Source organism: Echinops telfairi, unplaced genomic scaffold (assembly GCF_000313985.2).
Source record: "Echinops telfairi isolate 266 unplaced genomic scaffold, ASM31398v2 ScPeMD7_7467;HRSCAF=8505_1, whole genome shotgun sequence".
In the NCBI taxonomy this organism is placed as follows: Eukaryota; Metazoa; Chordata; class Mammalia; order Afrosoricida; family Tenrecidae; genus Echinops; species Echinops telfairi.
In genome coordinates, this window is record NW_022111368.1 from 25,229,429 (window position 1) to 25,251,479 (window position 22,051).

Consider the following 22,051-nt stretch of genomic DNA (forward strand, 5'->3'; position numbering starts at 1 on the left):
ATACATCTATGACTGCATGGCAGAAGCTATTTCTACATATGCATTTGTATTGCTATAAACATGTGTATCCACAGATAGAAGAAAGGCATGAAAACTTCTTAGCCCTGGCCTAACACCTGGAGGGAATGAACCACTGGGCTTGGGGGCTTAGGACTACAGTCTCAGGGGAGATCTAGTCAGTTGGTATAACACAGTCCACAAGACAATGGCATATGTCCTACTTTGGAGAGCCTCCTACTTTTATGACTGGAGTCTTAAAAGCTGTCAGGCAGCCACCTGAAACTATTCGTCTTCCCCTGTTCTGAGCAAGGAAGAACGAACAAAATCAAAGACTAAAGGAATCAATTAGTCCAAAGGACCAATGAACTACACACCACAGCCTCCATGACCTTGAGACCAGAAGAATTAGATGGTGCCCAACGACTACTACCAACTGTTCCTGATCAGGAAGATCATGGACAGAGTGAGAGAAAAATATAGAATAAAATTCAAATTCAAAGACACTGATATACCTCTTACATACATGTCTGTCTTTGTATCTCTACCTTGTGGATAATTGTTGTTATTAATGTTACCGCAGGATTGTAGAGCCTTAGTATGTACTTTTGCTGTCTTTTACTCTTGTGCACCTCCTAGTGCCTCCCTCCGTCTAGCTCATGTTGTGCTGCCCCAGCCCGTTTTGTATACTCCTTTCCCTTCGCCCAAGTTAGTACTTGTTTACGTTCTGCTTAGCGATTTTTCCTTTGTTCCCCTCCCATCCCTGATGACCGGCAAAGAATGTTTCTTCCTATGCATAATCCTTTTCTCGACTTTCTGTAATAGTGACTTCATGCAATATCTGTCCTTTTGCAGTTGATTTATTTCACGCAGCTGAATATCCTCTAGGTTCATCCATATTGTAAGGTGTTTCGCAGATTCATCCCGATTCTTTAGTGTGTCATGATCTCTTATTGTGTGGATGTGCCACGATGCTTATCCATTTCCCTCGTTGATGGGCATTTAGGTTGTTTCTACCTTTTTCCTGTTGTGAAAATATTTATGTCACAGTTCAAGGATATGTGCCTGTAGTGAGATGCTGGTGGCATAATGGATTATACATTGGGCTGCTAACCACAAGGCTGGCAGTTCAAACCCACTAGCCACTCTGTAGGAGAAACATGACGCTTCCTACTCTCATAGATAGTTACAATCTCAGAAACCCTTGGGGGCAGTTCAGCTCTGTCCTATAGGATTGTTATGGGTTGGAATCGACTCGATGACTGAGTTTAGTGTTGTTAGTTCTGACTGAGATTACTGGATTATGCGTATGTATATCTCTACCTTTTTAAGGAAGTTTCATACAACCGTTTTCCACAGTGGTTGTACCACGTGACAGTTCTGGAGGGAGAATTTGAGTGTCAATTGCCAGGCGCTCTTGGTATCTGTTTATTCGTTCAGCTGACAGGTACTTAGTGAATACCTATACTGTGCCAGGCACACTATGCTAAGTCCCGGAGAAATACCAGAGACTACAAATAGCAGATCTCTACCTTCATGGAAAAGAATTCCAGTGGAGGGAGTTTCTTTTGTTTGTTTGGTTTTTAGCTGTGTCAAATTGGTTCCCAAATCATAACACCATGAACAATAGCACAAAAGGCAGCCAGGCCTGTACGGTCCCCATGACTGGATCCAGACCACGCTGTCGTGAGCCATAGCTGATATTTTTATGTAGTTCTCCAGCTTGTCCTTTTTGGTCCATATTCTTAGGGAAGCTGCGCCAAAACCCTTCGCCATCATAGCCACACACCAGTCTCCCTGGGTAGATGTAACATAGCAAGCTTAAGAGATTCATGGGCTGCACATGCAACTTGAAGCTCCCTTATGGAAGGTTCGAGTCCTGCCTCTGCACCACCATTGCACCTCTAGTGGAAGAACATGGAAAACTGTTTAAAAAGAAAATAACTCCAGATGTTGTGAATACCAAACCCATTCATGGCCAGGGAGTCCATCCGGAGTCATTATGCCTTGGCCTGCTAACCTCAGTGTCACCAGTTCAAAGCCAGCTTCTGTTCCCGTAAAGATTGACAGGAACTCATAAGAGGCAGTTGCACTCTGTCTCTAGAGACACTAGGAGTGTGAGTTATGGAGACTCAAACTTGCTGCTGTTGAGCCCATTCAGACTCAGAGTGACAGCTTAGAATACCTCGTGGATTCTGATGCTGTAACTCTTCACAGGAGTAGAACGCTTCCTCTTTCTCCCGCAGCACCACTGGTGGTTTTGAACTGCTGAGATTGCAATTAACAGCTCAAGGCATAACTACTGCACCACCCAGGATCCTTGGTCATAGAGAAAGCTGGAAGGAAATGCATGTATGTAGAGAGTGAGTCAGAGAGTCCCCGAGGATGTGATGTCTAGGCTGAGTCTGAAGAGGAGGCTCAGGAAAATCGTCAAGCAAGATTGCTTCCAGTGGAGATGACTTGTAAATGCTCACCTTTTACAGCAAAACGCAGCAAAGACACTGTAAGATGGGGGTGTTCCCTCAGACTTGGGTGAACTGAGAGTCTCTGGTGAGCCATGTTCCCTTTAAGCTAACCCAGTGGTTCTCAACCTTCTTAATGCTGCAACGTGTTAATATAGTTCCTCGTGTTATGGTGACCCCCTGTGTTAGTCTGGGTAGACTAGAGAAACAAATCCATGGACACACATATGTGTATAAGAAAGAGATTTATATACAAGAGCAATTGAATATTGAGAAAACATTCCAGCCTAGTCCATAAGTACGATATTAGCCCATATGTCTGATACCAATCTGTAAAGTCCTCTTCAGGCTGACAAAACACATGCAATGATGCCAAATGCAGAAGATCACAGGCAGTGGGTAGAAAGTCTTTGGATCCAGTGTCATTGGAAACATCTCAGCGCTGGCAGGGGTCTCTCTGTGGCTTGTCTGGCTTCCGAGGTCTGGTTGCATCCATGTGGCTTGTCTTCTGCATTGTCTCCCAGGGAGTAGCAGAGAGAGAGAGAGAGGTGTCTTCCGCCTCCAAGGAGGAAGTACCAGATTCCCCAGAATTCTCCGGAGAAGGCCATGCTGAATTCAGAAGTCTCCAGCTTGACAGCCTAGATTACACCCCTACATTCTTAATCCTTAAATTGACACCAGATTAGGTGACTACCACACACCCCCAACCATAAAACTATTTTCGTTGATACTTCGTAACTCTAATTTTGCTACTGTTTTGAATCGGCAACCCCTGTGAAAGGGTCATTCGACCCCCCCAAAGGAGTCACGACCCACAGGTTGAGAACCGCTGAGCTAACCCTTACATAACACTCGCCAGAGGCCAGCTTTGTCCTTCATCCATGACATGATTTCTTTCATGTCATCTCGTTTCAACCTTCGGAGGTTCCCCATCTTATAAGTACCCTGATGGCACTGTGTACTGGGCACTGGCGTGCTGAAGTATCAGAGCAGCAGGCCCAGCTCACCAGCTGCCCTGTGGGAGAACGAACGATGAGGCTGTCTGCTCCCGCAAAGATGGACAGCCTCTGGAACCCGAGGGGGGGTTGCTGTGCGTCGAGATCCACTCATTGGAAGTGGGTCTAGCTCCTTACAAATGGGAAACTGAGGCATAGAGAAGTGACAGAAGGTATTCTAAGGGCTAGCGTTCAAAGTACAGTCTGATGGACTTTGTGTGACCCTAACATGACGAAGTCCCCATCAGCCTGTTGTGTTTTGTTGTTGTCGCCTCTGACTCAGGATCACCCAGGTTTGACGGAAGGACCTATGGCCAGGCCTGCCCGCTCCTGACCTGTGGTTGCAGCTCCCCGGTCAGTCCAGCTCCTGGGGGGCTGCCCTCACTTTTGCTGCCCATTGACTTTTCCAAACATGGCCACCTCCTTTTCCAGGGACTGGTCTTTTCTGGTGACCAGTCCAAAGTAAGCGAGTCAAGATCTCGCCATCCTAGCTTCTAAGGGGCATTCTGGTTATAGTTCTTCTACGGCCGATTGGTTGGTCAGGCTATGTGTGTTCCCCGTCTGTGTTGACATTGCACGTGGTGCCAAAGCAATGGAGAGAAACGGGCCGGCGCCTGAGCGAGAATCAGAGCAGTGCGCCCCCAGGTGATGTGCGCCCCCAGGTGCTCCACTCGCCCGTGTCCCTCGCCCCTCGCCCGTGTCCTTGCGATGTAAGAAGAAGGCCAGTTGCCCTTGTGTAGGTCCCGACGAAGCAATACAAACGATGACTTTGTTAGAGCTCAAAAGTCGCCTGTGTGGTCCTTCGAATACTCTGCTTATGAGAGTGCACGTAAGGCACTTCTGTGGGGGGTTGTCTTTTTTTAAGCATCTGTGTTGGAGTTGTGAGCTGATCTAGCACATGCACCCCCACCACCCCCACACCGGAATTGCATTTTTGCTTGAAACAATGGTTGACAGACAAACCACCGTTTTTCAGGCTTGCGTATTTGACAGACATTTTCTTAAAAAAACGAATGGAATTGACGTCATTCGGTCAAACAAAGGGGAGTGAAAACAAAGGGGAGTGTTTATTGCTGATGATAGGATTCCAGCTTTTAAGCGAGCATCAGAGCCTCAGAAACGCTGGAGTATGGCGCCGGGATGCTGACAGCTGCTTTCCCCAAAACACGTCGTGACTTTTCTGAGGACCCTTTCTCAGGTGGTCGGCAGTGAGGCTGTGAGCCGTGTTCCCCTCTGAGGGGATAGATACCTCGTGGGGCCCCGCTGGGCTGGAGGCCACCTGACACCTTGGCGTGCTGCTTTTTCACACGCTCTTTCTCATCAACAAAGTCCCGCCGTCTTTCCGCACTCCCCCTCGGGACCAAATAAAAGGACTGCTACCCCATGGATGCCAACTCATAGCGACCCGAGAGGACAAGGTAGAACTGTCCCTGTGGGTTTCCAAAATGGTAACTCTTTCCTAGAGTAGAAAGCCCAGCCTCCCAGCCTTTCTCCCAAGGAGCCGCTGCTGCTTCAAGCCGCTGACCTTACAAGTTAGCAGCCCATTGCACAACCGATATACACCAGGGTTCCTCCTCCCTCCGACAAAGGGGATCCTTTCCGAGGTCTCAGAAATGACTGACCTTTTAACTTGTGGGATTTTATGGCAAAGGAGCGCTGGGTAGTGCAGAACTAACAGTCTCGGCCGCTCACCGGAAGGATGGGGATGCAGCCCACCCAGAGGGATCCCTGAAGAAAGGCCTGCAGATCTGGTTCCAGAAATCTGACCATTGAAAAGCCCTACTCTGACCATGGTGTCAGGATCAAGTGGATGGCATCTGGTTATTGTTACACATAGAAAGTCATCGCTGAAGGCTCCAGTACAAAGAAAATGTTCTGAGAATGATGATGGCAACACATGTACAAATGTGCTTGACACAATGTATGTATGGATGGAGTTGTATGAGCCCCAAATAAAATGATTGAAAAAAAAGTCATCACTGATCCCCCCCACCCCACCCTAACCCCTTTTCATCTATTCTCACCATCGAGCTCTATACCTTGGGAGTCCCTGGCTGCAAAGCGGTTCCTTCGGGCGCTGCATTCCACAAGATCAGTAGTTCGGAACCACCAGCAGCCAGCAGCGCTGTGGGAGAAAGACGAGCTTTCTACTCCCATAAAGAGTTGCCGTCTCAGAAACCCACAGGGACAGTTCTCCCCTGCTCTGTGTTCTCTGTGAGTTGGCATTGACACGGTCACAGTGGGTTTGGGTTGGGTTTGAGCCCTGTGTCTGACATAGGAAACACAGCAGATGCTGAAGAACTTCTTAGTGAGCAAATGCCATCTGTTTATGGAAGGCCGTGATTGAGACGTCAGACGTGCAATGCTCTCATCAGCATTCTGTTGGTTGTTCTCTGGGAATATTGTTATTTCAACCCATTCTAAATCCCAGACATACTTTAAGATGATTTGTCCCTCTTTGTCCAGGCTGCCTGGGGCCAGCTTTGCTTGATACCAGTTTGTTTGTTGGATTAAATAGGAAGAGGGGGCTCAGGTGAGTGTGACAGAGGCTACCTAGAAGCCAGAGCTCAAAAACACCTCTCACGACCATTGCCTCTATTCTGACTTACCGTGACCCCATAGGACAGGGTAGAATTGCCACTGTGGGTTCCTGAGGCTGTAACTCTTCCCAGGAATAGAAAACCTCATCATTCTCCCGGCTGGTGGTTTCAAACTGGTGCTGTTGTGGTCAGCAGCCCAACATGTCACCAATATGCCACCAGGGCTCCTTAGAATCCAGAGCGGGCACTTCCATTGGAAATAGGACTGCTGGACCTCGGCACAGCTCCCTTCCTCTCCACATACACGGAGAACTTCACACACAGGACACAGTACAAAGGATGCTAATCTGATCCCCTTTGCCGCTTTGATATTGCTAAGAGAGGACCAGAGATGAGGCTGATTCAAATGCCCAATAACCCACATGGTCCCCCAAGCTGGTCTCAGAGCTGTGGGTATTCTTGCTGCTTCCGTACGAAAAACTCCGACCCCCTTTCCAGAACTTCCAGAACAAGATAAAGGATCCCTCTGGACAATGCAATCCTTCCTCCTGCAGCAGGGCACGTCCCGGGCCCCACCTGTCAAGACCCCCCCACCTGCCTGCCCTGCTGTCTCCCCTTCTGGCTCCACGATGAATTCCAGTAGCTAATGCTGAAGATACTGCAGTTGCTGTGCCCTCTCCGTGAACTGTGGAAAACATGATTAGCAGATACAATTAGTTGCTTTAGGATTAAAAAAAAAAAGCGTGTAGAGGAGAGAGAGAGCGTGTGCATACATTATATTTATACATATATACATGTATGCATGAAAAGAACTAGAGTTTACTTATTGCCCTATGGGTATCACTACTGGGAAGACTGTAATACTTTATTTCTAAAGATGGAAAGGAGTGGGGAATGGATAGAAATTAGAATACAGGGTTGTTGTGCCCCACCACCACCACTCCACCCCTGTCATCCCCTCCCCCGGCCTTAGGCAGAGAAGCCCAGCATGCTTTGAAAAGCTGTGAAAAGCATTCTCATGATCTGGTAGATCCCATCTGTGCATTTTTCAGTGACATACTTCAAGTTCACAACTTGCAGTGAAAGGACCTTAAAAAAGAGAGAGAGAAGGAGAAAGACGAGAAAGAGGACGGGGTGTTAATGAGAGGGCATCGTAGTCGGGACAGCTGTGGAAAAAGCGAATCTCTCTGCATCGTGCCCACCTGTCCCAGGGGCGTGATTAGCCTGCTCACACTTCCTGGAGGAAGCCTGCCATTCCCAAGTGTCACCAGAGACCAGAATGCCCCGTGGATGTCTCCCTGGCTGGCTTCTGAGGTAACTCGGGTTCGGATGCCACAGCAACGTGCTTCGGAAACCACAGTGAGGCTGACGGGCGAGCTGGTGAGCCCACCCCAGTCCCTGCTCTCACTCCTGCCGGAGGGGGGGAGCGTGGGGGGGAGGTGGAATGCAGGGCTGGAGTAAGACATTATCCCAGAGCAGTCAGACGCCACCATGAAGACATCGCAGTGCTCCTTATCGAGGGGGGTTATCCGGGGCCTTCTCTAGAGGCTCGTAAAGAAAGAGGGCCACAGCCACCGTTCTGAGAATGCAGGCCCTGGGGCGCAGGGTGATGGATGACTTGACCCCTGGGGGTTTCCCCCAGCCTGTGGTGCTAGTAACTTATTCATGGTCACTGCCGTGGGAATTTGTTTTCTAACCACGAAGACTTAGCAAATCACCGGCCATCAATCACACAACCCTGAACGTGCCCACGTCTCACTCTTTACGCCCAAGCCTGTGACCAGTGCCACTCCACGCAGGGTAGCCCCGTCTCAGACCCACCAGGACCACTGGAATGCTTCTAAAACGTGATGCTTAGCTTGGAAGACTCCCTGGGACAGGAAATCAGCTGCATTGAGTTTGCTTCTGACCCGGGGTCACAATGCCCTGGTCGGGGTAGAACCATGCTCCACGGGGTTTGCGGTAGTGGGTTTGGGGGCATCTCCAGGTGAACTCCGCCCTCCGCCCTCCCTGGGATCACCTGGGTCTCATTTCCCATTGGTGACACGAAGGAAGTTATCTACTGGCTTTGATTTTTACCCCCTTTACCTTCTGATGCAGTGAGGGTACTTAATTAACTCATTGCGGGGAGAGGAATCGCTGTGGCTTCCACTGAGAATTTTCACTTTTTAATTTCTGTTAGTATTTGGGGGAAGTCTCAGCTTCTGATCACTCTTGTAAAATACCCTGCTTTACAAGGTAACCCCTATCAAATTCACAGTAAGAAGTTAAAAAAGTAAAAATGAAATACCCGGCTTCATGTGGGAGAACCCATCCAGAGAAGCTGAAAATGCGGGATACTTGATCATCCAGTCTCCCTTAAAACTGTGGCCTAGGCCCACAAGTCAGTTCACTCCTCAGATTTTAACCCTTCTGGGATCCGTGGCACCTAAGGACCCACCTACCGTGACCATATCTAGGGTTTAGTGGGAAACTTCTATCCCACCTTTAGTGCCATCTGCCGGGGACCTTATAACTGTGTACAAAATGGGCCTTGTACCACTAGCTTCCGCCTGTGCCATAGATCCCTTGGGGCATACGTGTCCCACTCACTGTATTAAAAATCCATACTGCCTCAAGAAGGAAAAAAAATTAATTACACTCAAATTCCTTCCATGACTGAAAACACATGTCCTGAACACACACACACACACACACACACACACACACACACACCCGCAAAAAAAAAATCAAAGCAGTAAGCAACTCATCTAGCAAGTGTTCGATTGGAGCAGTGGTTCTCAACCTCCCTAATGCGGCGACCCTTTCATACAGTCCTTCATGTTGTGGCGACCCCCAACTATAACATTATTTTTGTTGCTGCTTCATCACTGTAGTTTTGCTACTGTTATGAATCGAGTGACTGCTGTGAAAAAGTCGTTCAGCCCCCAAAGGGGTCGTGACCCACAGGTTGAGGACCACTGGATTGGAGACTCTGGAAAGGTGCCGGGCTCTGCTCCCGTGAGTTTGCTGGCAGTGATGCGTGGCCTGCAGGTCGCAGGCAGCTGTTGTCTTGCAGCGCAGTGCACCGTGCGTCTGTAGTAGTGATGTGGTTTCCTCATTCAGAGCCGAGGGGCTTGGCCCAGACCAGCTCTGCCGTGCGCTCTGCTGGGCACCTCTTCTGCCTACAAGATCTTTAGCCCCAGCCTTGCAGGTCTTCTGGAGAATCTGGGAGCGACCCAGGATCCTCTTTATTCGATGCCATCTCTGGTTTCATTTGCCAAGGTTGGTTTCCTGCTGCTTTCTATTGCAATGAGTCCGCCTCTTTCTTATCCTGTTAAAAAACTGAAAAAGACAGCTGCCCCGTGTAACTCATTGATGATCAGAAGCCACGTGGAGGTAGAGAGCTTAACACCCATCCATCGCATGCACTCCAATCCAGTCTAAGACTGAATAGAGCTCCCCACCTTTGCTTAATATCCGCAGTGAGCAGGCACTCACTGTCTCCACGGCCAGCCCAAGCCAAGCGTAGAGCCATGGAGCTGATTCTGACTCATAGCGTCCCTGTAGGACAGAGTAGAACCACCCCCCTGGGTTTCTGAGACTGTAACTCTTCCCCAGAGTACATACTGTGGAGTAGCTCGTGGTTTTGAACTGCTGCCCTTGAACTTGGTAGCCCAACATATACCTCGATTTCTGAGTGTTAGGAGAGTTCCCCAAATTGTGTATTTCTAGCACAATGCCCAACACTTAGTAAGAACTCAACCGATACTTGTTGATTAAGCGATGGAATTATCATGTCTGTGCTTGGACTCTTACTTGCACCCTAACCGCTTTACAGAGTAACTCTCGTCTCCTGACAAACAATAGCCCTTCCGAAATGTGAGGGCTTTATGCTTTCCTTGAGTGCCCATATCCCCAGCAGGCGCATTTTCATGGTCTTTATGATTTCTTCTTTTGGGGAGCACTTTCCTAATAAATGGCATCCAGGATGCAGCTCAAACACATTGCGTGGTCTGTACATGGGACTTTGTCCCCTTCTCTGTCTGGATAATAATGATGATTATTATATATGTTTTGGGTCAACTGCACCATACTATGGACTTCCAAGGATACCACCTCAGTCTTACACACGGGGCTGCTAAGCTCTAGCACCTTTGTTCTTGGACCTACATACAATATTCAGTTATCTCCATTAAATTCCCTTCCATTGGATTTGACCCATCCAGACTAGTGGCATCTTGCTGACTCTTCTAAGCTCGGGGAAATTATTCTTTGACTTACTCTCTTCCAGTCCCTGTTTTTAGAGCCTATTGTTAGAGACAGGTGCCTGTGTTTTTCTTGGGAAGTGTCAAAATGTCTGCTCAAAAAAATGCCCCCATTGGTATTGGCTGTGATAATCCTTTGTTGCTGTCCCCCAGCCCGCGGTGACTGGGCATCTCCAATTAAAACTCTGCTGCCCTGCCCTCAGACCATCGCGTCTATCCAGCCGGCAGCTCCTGCTTGCTTCTGTTCAGCCTCTCACACAGCTATTGCTTAACTGTCTAGTTCCATGCAGTCACAATGTCTTCTCAGCTGAGTGGGCTCAGCAAACATTGTTTCTGTGTTGTCAGATTGGCTGTGTTCCAGAATCACTTTACTTTCCATTTAATGCGAAGGGAGGTTCATAGGGGATGCTAATTAAAATGCCCAAGAAGCCCCGTGTGACACCCATATGAACACTAAGTTCCCAGCTACAAATAAGGCAGGACTCTTTGCCCTTTTGTTTGATTTAGAGCTTTGTGCTGCCTTGATGGTGCTGAACTCTGTCGATCACAAACCCCATGAATATATTCGCCCTTACTCGGTGTTCCATTTCTTGAGCCGGGAACCCAATGAGCACACTGGACGGTGAAGTGGAAGTCAAGAGAGGCTGGCTTCCATTGACAAAACTCTTTGGTGGTTGGTGGTGGTCGATGGTGTTAGCGAATGTATAAACACCAGGCTAATAAAGCCCATTGCTGACTCAGAAAGAGTGTTCAAGGCAGAGTGGTTATGGGGTCTGAAATGTAGGCTTTATTCAGAGCAGGCGTGAGCAGGCCGTCAATTCTGGCTGGTCCTAATGACTTTTCATGATGTTTCCAGAGCGTACGGACGTTTATTAACTCTGCTAACCTGAGAGTCTTCTGCATTGGGCTGCTAACTGTAAAGTCAGCAGTGTGAAACCACCAGCTGCTCTGCAGGAGAAAGCTGGGGCTTTCTACTCACATAAAGAGTTACAGTCTTGGAAACTCCTGGGGTGGGGGGTGGCAGTTCTATCTTGTCTTAAAGGTCCCTACGAGTGGCAGTCAACTCAATGGTGAAGAGTTTGGTTGGGTTTGAGATGCATACTTACCCCAGTTTGTGATGTTTCTGTGTTTTAAAAAATAGCTGTGCAAAATAGGAGGAAGAGACTGGAATGGAAGCCACCGGGACCTCTGCTGCATTCTCGTCATCGGGGGCAGTGTCCTAGATGGTATTTGTGCAGACATTTCTGCCCTTCCTGGCCTTACGGTCATGAAAGGTATGAGGGTGGATCAACAGACAGCACTATCAGGAGTCTAGAGTCCAAGGACACTGGTCGTTATCACACATATTTGCTCAAGGATCCTCGGAGTCTGCTCATAATTCCTTAACAACAACAACAACAACAACATACAAATGGGTAGACTTTAAAATGCAGAAAATTGTTGTCTCAGTTCCAGAAGCCAAAAGTCCACAAATTCAGGGCATTGACTTTCAGGAAGGTCTGTCTTTGCTTCCTTTCAGCATCTGCCACTGCCCACTCATGGTCATCACGTGGGTACTGACTCGTAGTGACCTACAGGACAGAGTAAAACTGACCCTGTGGCTTTCTGAGACTGTCATTCTTAACGGGAGTAAAAAGCCTCATCTTTCTCCCTCAGAGTGCCTGGTGATTTCAAACCGCTGACCTTTGAGGTTGTCGGCCCAACCATGTAACCACTCCACCACCAGGCGTCTAGTTGCTCCCCAGATCCTTGGCTTCCCTGGATGGTACTCAAGCCTGCTTGTGTTAGAATGCGGTGGGTATGCTTCTTTGGGTTGGTTTTCCCCTTTTACAATGGAACACTCAGACGAGATTAAATTTAGGGTCCACCCTATGTGTTAAAATAACAAATTAAAAACTATTTCCTGATTGCCACCCTCCCTCCCCCCCACACACGCTAACTACCTTGAGTCGAAGCCAACTCCTAGAGCCCCCATAGAACAGGGTAATACTGCCACTGTCCGTTTCTGGCACGGTAGCTCTTTACGGGGTAGCAAGCTTTGTCTCTCTCCCATAGAGTGGTTGGTGGTTCTGAACTGCTGACTTGTGGATCGCATCCCAACGCATAACCACTGTGCCGCCAGGGCTCCTCAGATGGGGCCACAGGGGTTAGGATTTCAGCATATCTTTTGAAGAACAGACTTCTAACCATGACTCTAACCGTGATATGGGCTGTCAGTGAAATGATGAGAGGCCTGGATTAGAGACTTGGGTCTTTCCCCTATCTGTTTTTTTAGTCTGTGCTGCCCATCCATCCATCCATCCATCCATCCATCCATCCATCCATCCATCCATCCAGGTTCTTGGATAGACTAATGCTGTACAGAGACAGTGGTTGGGGTCATTGTCATTACCTACCATCATCCAATTGGTGTCCAACTTGTAGTGACCCCATGGACAATGGAACAGACTGTTCCCCACCCTTCCCTTTCTCCCTGATTGATGTGGTGGATCAGACCAGTGTGATCATTGGCTAATTTTTAATAACTCCGTTCCCTGAGGGGTACTGGAACAATTGTGGGCAGGGGGGAGGCGGCAGAGAGGGCTGCAACTGCATACACCTAAATCACTCCTGGCTTATGGGTCCCAGATCATAGATTCCCAAGTTAATTTGACTTACCACCTCCTTTACAGAAACAAGCTTACTCAGCATCCCCCTGGCAATGAAAAACGTTGGTAGTGTGGTCCAGAATCTTGGCTAAAGTATAGGTATCTGCTTGTGTAACTTTCCTCATTGGCCCAACTCCCCCGACGGGGATCACTAGAGCATCCAGGTCAGGACTGTCCATTTAGAATGTTAGCTGTTAACTGGCTTACACTCCTTGCTATAACTTTTGGATAATCCTTTCGCTTGTTTTTAAAGGTCTACTGTGTGGATAAATATATCTACATTAAATAATAGCTACTATATCTGGGGATCAAAGGCATAAAAGATACCATAATAACTTTTCTTTCCCATTACATAGAAAAATTATAAATAGTAGCTAGATTCAAATATTTCCCAGTGTCTCTAAGTCATCCTTTATTTTCTAAGTTTGCTTTGTGACTAAAGGGTCAGGGTTTGGGTTTGGTTAACTCTTCTGAATTTTGTTTTGTGATTATGTTTAAAGACAAGATTTAATACTTACCTGGCAGGGGAGATACCGTGATCATGAAGGTGGTTTTCCCAGGGCGAGGCTTATCCATTGCACTCCGGATGTGCTGACCCCTGCGATTTCCCCAAATGTGGGAAACTCAACTGCACAATTTGTGGTAGTGGGGGACTGCATTCCTGCTCTCCCCTATAAAAGAGGGGGGAAAAGACAAGATTTAAATGAAAGAGAACAGCCCAACTCCTGATGCTTGCCTGCTTTAAATCCATACATCACGAGCATCACAGCCCACCTGAAAGTATTATCCTCATGCTGATAAGGCTATCTGGATAGAACAGAAGTCTGACTTTTACTCTGAAACTGTGATCCTTACAACACAAGATAAAGTTTTAGTTTTGTGCCTGAAATAGACAATTGAGAAGCTCTTTGGTGAGTGGCATGGTGTCCACCTTTGAAATAGTGGACACGCACTGTCTTCTCCGCTCCTGTTATTACCGGCCCCAGTCAATGGCTCTCAGAACTCAGAACAGCAGCGAGCCTTCATTGAACGAGGTGGGCCACGTTCAATGGGATGAATGGGTCTTGAATTTCTGTGGTAACTTTGCCTTTGCTGGGGATAGCCATAAATAAATAAAGCCATTTACTGGGAGATTTTATTGACCGCTCCCATTTGCAACTATATTTATTTTAGTGGGGGTGGGGGTGGAATATTAGTTTGTCAGGTGGTATTGCTAGACACTCAAAAGTACTTAGAATCAAGAAGCGTGTAGAATGACCAAAGGGGTCTTTATAATTGCCATGATGCCAATTGGAGATGGCAGAGAAAAGGGAAACCTTCTAGTGGCTGGCACTAGATTTTAATTTAGAAGATTGAAGATGCTTAATCATAACCTCGTTTGGTCCCTTCTGCGATGCCATAGCCTTTGGCATACTGGCAGGTCAACTAGGTTTCAAAGATCCTTTCATGTTTGCATGATACTGTTTTCTGCTTGCCTTTTACACTGGGGGGAAAGCCTAAGGAACAGGCTAGGCTGCAGAAGTCCTCTACCTCTGCAGTACAGACAAGTGTGAAGGCCGCAACCCGGAACACCTGGCAGGACTATCAGTGAGAGGCATAATCTGAAAACAGGACTCTCAAGCCCTCAGCAAGCCCACTACCACTGAGTTCATGCCAACTCATGGGGGCTGTGGGGGACTCTGAGGCTGTGCGTATTTATGGGAGCAGCCAGCCTCATCTTTCTCCCACTGCAACAGTAAACTTTGATAGACTTTGCAGTCAGCAGCCTGAACTACAGCAACCTTAAACATGAATACCCAAACCGAGCCAAAGGCACTGCCATCTAGTCGATTCTGACTCCTAGCGACCCTGTAGGTCCGGGTAGAACTGCCCCTGTGCTTTCCAAGACTGTCACTCTTCACGGGAAGAGGACGCCTCGTCTTCCTCTTGAGGAATGGCTGGCAGTTTTGAACTGTTGACCTTGTGGTTAGTGGTTTGATGCATACCCAGCGGTGCCAAGACTCCTAACATGAATACTGACCCTGAAAGATCAGCTCAGGCCGTGAAAATAGAGTTTCGGTTATCCGGGGTTAAGAGAAGGGCTCTCACCTGGTGTATGGTGTTCAGGTGGTTAGGTGATTGCTTCCTAAAACATGAAATGTAGACCCCATCAGGCAGCGGTTCTCAACCTGCGGGTTGCGACCCCTTTGGGGGGTTGAATGACCCTTTCACAGGCGTTGCCCTATTCCCAACAGTAGCAAAATGACAGATGATGAAGTAGCAACGAAAATAATTTTATGGTTGGGGGGTCACCACAACATGAGGAACTGTATTATAGGGTCACAGCATGAGGAAGGTTGAGAACCACTGCCCTAAGGAATGGCAGACAGTGGCACCAGTCAGCGGGAAACCCAGGGAGGGCTTTGTGGGGGTCATGCTGTGCGTTTGTCCACTGCACCCATCCGATGCACTCCTGTGAGCCCAGGGAGACAACCGTCACGTGGTGGCGCAGCTGAAACAAGCAAGTAATAAAAGTCACCTTGGAAAAGAAAACAGAATGAACGTGTGAAAATGTGAAAATTAAAAGGAAGTCGGACAACATTAAAAGTACCGCCAACTGCTCAGGAACCACAAGAGAGAAGTATCGGGTGTTCAGGGCTGGGAGCGTGAGTGGAAGCCTTCAAAAACAGAACCGTTCTTCTTCTTAAAAACTTCGTATTGTGAAGTGGGTGAGGGGGTCAGAACAGAGCCGTTTTCCATTCACCAGTTCACACGCCAGCTGCTTCATGCATTCATGGCACCGTGCTGGAAAGAGCCAGTGGGCGGCGAAAAGGAGGACGACTCTGTCCTTGATGGATGGACATGGCGGCTGCAGCGGGTTCAAACATAAGAACACCGAGGGATGGGCAGGACCGGCAGCGTTTGGTTCTGTTGTACACAGGGCCTCTCTGAGTCGGAACCGACCCGACGGCATCTAACAACAATAGAGAGACGCCATTGAAGTAACACATCCGTCGTAGAAGAAGTACAGCCAGAGTGCTTACCTGAAGTAAGAGATGCAGAAATAATGTGGGGAAGTACATTTTTTAAGTGAACAAACTATTAGGTAAGCAGAGTTTTCACGGGTGGTAATAAGCAGTCTTTTAAACCCCCCAGGACTAGGCATTAACTTAGGACCTGGTTGGTTAACATATTCCTAAGACTGTGTTTTATGAAAGTTGTCATAAAAATTTACCAGGGAATTAGTTTGAGATCTGAACCCTGATCCAGAGATTCCGATTCATAGATGTGGCGTGGGCTCACCCCATGGAGAATTTACCCGAGGAGTCAGGTAATCAGTAGTGACAATGTCACACTTTTTACCTTATCAAAAACTTTGCTTTTAGCGGTGGCTGACATCTGCCCTCTCCCAACCCCACAGCACCTTTCTACTGAGTGCAACCAAGCCTTTCCAATGTGCAGTCTCGGACTGGCCCGCAGCACCCAGTCAGCAAGGTCCCACAGGCGCACTGACCCTGCGCATGGCCACCTACCCCTGGGCCCAGCAAATGACTACTTTAGCAAGTTGCACTGTGGCGATCCTGAACCACTCTTAGAACAAAGCAAAACAAAAGGAAAGGAAATACCCCCTTTTTAAAAAAGGCCAAACTGGCTAACCGGCAGAGAGGAGCCCCCAAAGCTGTTACCCTTTAAACTCTTCCTGGGAATCCCCTTTAAGCTAAGTAAAAGCTTGGCTCATCACATAAATGATGCCGCCTTTGAGTATGTGCATCCACAACAACACAGCGGCTCACATGAAGCCAAATGGTCAGCATTGACCCTCAGGGGGCTGCTCAGGGCAGCGAGCATAATGGACACAGAACAGCTAGGACAGAACTCATGAGAATGTCGACACAGCGTGAAAGATGTGACCAGTGTCTGTCGCTGAGTGACGTCTTATCTCTCACGGTTCTCCAGTGACTTCTGACCCCTAACGACCCCGTAGGACATAGAGGAGACTGCCCTTGTGGGCTTCTGAAATGGTAACTCTACTGGAGTGGACAGCCAAATAATTCTCCCACAGAACAGCTGGGGGACCTGTACCGCTGACCTCAGATGAGCAGACTAACTCCTAACCACTGTGCCACCAGGGCTGCCCCAATGATACATATAGAAGTTGTTAAAAGAGAAACTAATTTGCTGTGTAAACGTTCCCCCAAAATAAAAATAAACTTAATAAGATCAAATGTTTAAAAACCTCTGTGTTATCGAGAGGAATCCTGGTGGCATAGTGGTTATGTATTGGGCTGCTAACCAAGAGGTCAACAGTTCAAAACCACCAGCCACTCCAAGGAAGAATGATGAGGCTTCCTGCTCCCGTAAGGAGTTGAAGTGTCAGAAACTCACAGGAGGCAGTTCTACTCTATCCTATAGAGTTGCTCTGAGTCAGCATAGACTTGATGGCAGTGGGTTTGGTTTTTTAAATATTCTTGGCAATGTTATTCTAGAAGACAAAGCACAGAGTGGTATGTTTTCCAATAGCGGCAGCTCCTTTGAAAATTAGTATACCAAAGTAGTAAGGATAAAATCACAAGAAAACCTTGAAAGACTGAGTGGGCAGAAAAGAGAAACATTAGTATGAATGTTTGATGCAGCACTGTATATGAAAAGCAAAGCTGTTTTATTTTCGGTGTTACTTCAGAATATAATTTAGCATCGCCCGATCCTTGGAGGATGAGAGCTCACATTAATAAGTTAAATGTGTTAGTCAGCTGTTACTGAGGAACGAACCACCCAAGCTCCAGTGCCTTTAAGCAACCATCATTTATCCTTGCCCCCTACACCTGAACTTGCTGGTCCAGGCTGGAACTACCAGGGCTTGGCTCCAAGCTGATGATGCAAGTTCTCTTCTGTATGGTAATCCTTCTTCAACCACATAGCACCTGAGACCTGTCCTTTTGATGGGGATGGCAGAAGAGCAAGAAAGTAGTCTTTTCCACCAAGACCTGTTTTAAGTTTCTGCTCACATTCCACTGGCCAAAGCAAGTCACACAGCCGAACTGAGGTGGAGGGATTTTATTGTTAGTTGCTATCAAGTTGACTCAGACACATGGCTTAAGTCTTACGTACACAGAGCCTAAGCTTCCCCAATTGATCCTTGTCCCAAAGCAGACAAGCCAGAAAAAATGTTCTATTGTAATTTATAACATTTTTTCATTGGCTGATTTTTAGAAGCTGATTATGAGAGCTTTCTTCTGAGTTTGTCTTAATCACAAAGCCTCTCTGTACTCTATGCACCACGGTGACCCTGCTGGTACTTGAAATACTAGCAGCATCGGTCCCAGCATCATAGCAGCATGCAAGCCTCCACATGGTGACCAACTGGTAGACGGGTGGTAGAAGTCAAGGGGTAGGGAGTGGGAGGGATTGAGGAATGGCTATTTTAAAAATAATAATCCAAACTAACACAACAAGAGCATGTCAGGAAGAAAGTCATTAATGAGATCTTGAAGTCTAGAGATTCAAGGTCAAGTCGGAAAGAAGGACTTGCCCAAATATCTAGCTGAGATTAGAGGAATGTGGTAATGAGGGTCCCGCTACAGTCCATGGAGGCAACATAGAAGAGGCAAGTTGATTATGTTTGGAACCATCTCATATGGTGGAATTGAGTAGAGTTTGTAAGAAGTGTGATCTTTCACCCGCCAATCCAGAAAGTTGATTTGACCCTCGTTGGGATTTGTGTGCATGTGTGCCAATTTTCTGACTCATGGCCACCCTGTAGGACAGAGCAGAATCGCCCCTGTGGGTTTCAGAGACTGTGCCTCTGTCCGAGAACAGACAGCCTCATCTTCTCCCTCAGAGCAGCTGGTGGTTTCAAACTGCTGGTCTTGTGGTTAGCAGCCCAATGCCTCTGGCAGTAAGTTTGTTGTTGAGGCGCTCTGGTGTTGTAGTGGTCGCAAGTTGGGCTGAGAGCCTCACGGTCAGCAGTGTGAACGCCCAGCCGCTCCTCGAGAGAAAGGCAGGGCTTTCCACTAGTGCAAAGAGTTGAGAGTCTCAGAAGCCCACAGGCGTAGTTCTGCTGTGTCCTATAGGGTCTGCATCAAGTCAATGACACTGGGCTTTGTGTTGTTTGTTACTGATTTTTACCATTTTCATATCTAATTTAACATTGTGCATAAAAAATCATAGTCAATACTCACTTTATTTTTCCAATCAGTTTTTGATGAATGCTTTAAGGGAAAGAAACCCTCAATTATTGGAAATCAATAGCAAAATTAGTGAGATATGAAGCCTTGTAGTTCAGCATAGACAGATGCAATGATTATATTAAATATTTTCCAAAAACCAAATAATTCAGAATCACTTAATAATCAGCATAATTATTTTAGGATTAAAAATTATTCAGTCTTATAAACAAGCTGTGACAATTGATTACAATTAATGCAAATAAGTAGGGTATAGTATTCTGTTCTGATCACTCTATTGTGCCTGTAAATGAGTGGCACAATTATAGGAACAGTTTGCAAATGAGCTCCCAAACATATATACCAATTATGATTCTTCGTTTATTTAAAGTGAATGATGATTAGTTTCACAGATTTTGCCCTTTGGGAAATAAATATTCATCCTAGACAATCGTCTTGAAACCTATGTTCCTCTGCATACAAAGAGTCCTTTGCAGAATAGTTTTGCACTATGTAAAGATAAAAAGTAGTGCACTGTTTGTCTCCATGGCTCATTCTAAGAAAAGACTGAACAATTTAATGAGGCCATAAACAGAGAATTCATTAATTGCCAACACTAATTTTCAATGCAAGAGGAAGGGAGAGACTGAGTTAAATAGTTCTCTCCTACAAGCCCCATTCTCCACCGGGTCTGTCAGCTGGTTAGACTGTGGTGGCATGCATGTTGTGATGCCGGAAGCGATGCTACGGGTGTGTAAGACACTAGCAGGGTCGACCATTGTGAACAGGTGTCAGAACAGCTTCCAGACTGAGAGAGATGAGCAAGAGAGGGAAGATCCACGGCACACTGCTGAAAAATTCGTCTTAGGAATAGCACAGCCATGCCCAGTATGGTGCCAGAAGATGAGCCCCTCAGGTTAAAAGGCACTCGACATGTAGGAGCAGGAGCGCTGCCTCCTCCAAGTAGAGTCCGTCTTAATAATGTGGCTGGAGCAAGGCTTTTAGGGTCTTCATTTGCTGAGGCGGCATGATTCAAAAGGAAAAGCTGCAGACATCTGGTATTGACCATTTAAAGTCAGACTGGGCTGGGGGGGTGACATGTGAAGAGGAAGCGGGATATGCATCATCTTTAAAAGAAAAAACATCCCGGCTCTGTCCTGACGTGCAATGCTGTATGTGCAAGCACAATACCCACACACTTACAAGGAAGAACAGCTCGTGCTACTGTGATTCAGACTTATGCCCCAGCCACCAACGGCAAAGATGAAGAAACTGAAGCGTTCTACCAACTTTTTCAGTCTGAAATTGATCAAACATGCAATCAAGATACATTGATAATTGGTGATTGGGATATGAACCTTGGACATGAGGAGGGAAGAAATGAGAAAATACGGCCTGGATGTTAGAAATGACCATGGAGATCACATGATAGAATTTTGAAAGACCAAAGACTTCCTCCTTGCAAATACCTTTTTTTCAGTGATTTCAACAGTAGCTCTATGCTTGGATTTCACCACATGAAATACACAGCAATCAAATTGACTACATCAGTGGAAGGAGACAATGTAGAAGTTCAAGAACAGTCGCCAGTACAAGTCCAGGGGTTGACTGTCAAGCAGACCATCAACTGCACGTATGCAACTTTAGGTTGAAACTGAAGAAAATGGAGACAGGTGCCTAAGAACAAAGATGAAAGACTACAGCCTTCAGTAGGAATTACACCTCAATTTTAAAAACATAAACAACAACAACAACAACTGGGCCAATAAACATCATGATACATGGAGAAAAGTTTGAAATTGTCAAGGATTTCATTTTGCTTGGATCCTTAGAGATCATTGTCCCTAGAGAAGTCAAGAAGGCATATTACATTGGGCAAACCTCTTTAAATTAGTACGATGTCGCTTTGAGGGCTAAGGTGCGTATGGCACAAGCCATGGTCTTTTCTTCCTTATATGCCTGTGGACACTGGACAATGAGTAAGAAAGATTAGAGAAGAATTTTAATTATGATGTTGGCAGAGAACATTGAATGTACTATGGATGAACAATTTCATCTTGGAAGAAATCCATCACAGTGTTCCTCAGAAGTCTCAAATACTTGGGACATGCATGTGATCAGGAAGGACCAGTCCCTAGAGAAGGACATCATGCTTGTAAAGTAACAGGCTATCAAAATGAGGAGGACTCTGAGTGAGATGGGTTGATGGGTGGCTGTCCCCATGGGATCAAGCATAACAAAGATCAGAATGGCAGAGCACTGGCAGTGTTTGGTTGTATGTGGGTCCCTCTGACTCAGAACCGACTGCACCGCACCTTATGGCCACCGGAGCAGCAGCATATGCTTCTTGTCAGCACAACAACCGAGTCATCAGTTGGAGACTTTCCTAAAATCCATCCTTCCTCCAAATCTGTCAATTTCTGTGAAAAATGTTAATAGCATTCGGACATGGTTACCTATAATTTGATATCTAAGCAATCCTACATCTCTTTTTCCTTGGTTTAAGATGAGAAGTCAAGAAGACTTTGTTTTCTAAAGTGCTTGGCCATCAACTTTGAGGAGGTATCCAAAGATTTTTCGGTAAGCTTGTAATTTATCAAAGAAAGTTGTAAGTAATGGTTTGGTTCCGGAGTAATCCTCAAAAATCACTTTAGCTCATGGTATAGGCAAGGTAGTACTACTATAATATTTCAAGTATATCTAATATTATAGTCTTATACCTTATTCATCTAGTATCTCATAATCTAACATTTATCATTTACAACAACTTTCAAAAAAATTTCCAACAGAACCTCAAATGGTGTAGGCCCCCCATACAGGACCCCAGAAAAGCCCAGGTCATTCTCCTTGGACCACCTTGAGTGGTACACTGGAAGGTCTAGAATAGCTGGGATAAACGAGGGACTGTAACTGTGGGACACCTTCTCTTGTTCATCTGTGATGTTTAGGTCTGACCATTGAAGACATGCGGCATCAATGGGACCCTGTGAGGTTGCAGGCTGGCAAGCGTAGGTGGAGC

The 22,051-nt window shown here is 46.7% G+C and overlaps 1 protein-coding gene and 1 non-coding gene across 5 annotated transcripts in view; both read left to right on the forward strand.

Moving 5' to 3' along the window:
* Window positions 1-22,051, forward strand: part of AFF3 (AF4/FMR2 family member 3) — a 587,662-nt gene that overhangs the window by 239,036 nt on the left and 326,575 nt on the right. The window lies entirely within an intron of this gene.
* On the forward strand, window positions 13,400-13,563 carry LOC115873282. The gene has a single exon (XR_004048328.1). It is a non-coding gene; the product is annotated as a U1 spliceosomal RNA (small nuclear RNA).